This window comes from Octopus bimaculoides, chromosome 17, assembly GCF_001194135.2.
Source record: "Octopus bimaculoides isolate UCB-OBI-ISO-001 chromosome 17, ASM119413v2, whole genome shotgun sequence".
NCBI lineage: Eukaryota > Metazoa > Mollusca > Cephalopoda > Octopoda > Octopodidae > Octopus > Octopus bimaculoides.
The window spans coordinates 20,725,779-20,726,338 of NC_068997.1; positions in this window are offsets into that span (position 1 = coordinate 20,725,779).

The window sequence follows — 560 nt, forward strand, 5'->3', positions numbered from 1 at the left end:
TTTTAAATCAAAGCTGGACCTCTTCCTATCGAGAGTCCCAGAGGAACCTACCTCGCGGCAGGAGGTGGTGGGGGAAAAGTTCTTTCTAAGATAGGAGAGTGAAAAAGGGAGATGATTATCGGTGCGCGTGCGAAAGTCTGCGAGTGTGTGTGTGATAACAGAACGTGTGTGTGTGATAACAGAACGTGTGTGTGTGATAACAGAACGTGTGTGTGCGTATGTATGTGTCTGTGTGTATATATATATATATATGTGTGTGTGTGTGTATATATATATATATGTATGTATGTATATATACATATGCCAACAGTCACGTTCACTATGTTTTAAAGATGAATTTTAGAAATCCACATACTGTATGAGGTAATCTATTATGACTATATTAAATATGGATTTCTAACGAAACAATTATCGCAAACTCAGATGCCATTTGCCTCATTATATATATATGGGTGTGTGTGTGTGTGTGTATGTATTTATAAATGTATATAAATATATGTGTATATATATATATGTATATGTGTACATACATACATACATACATACATACATATATATAT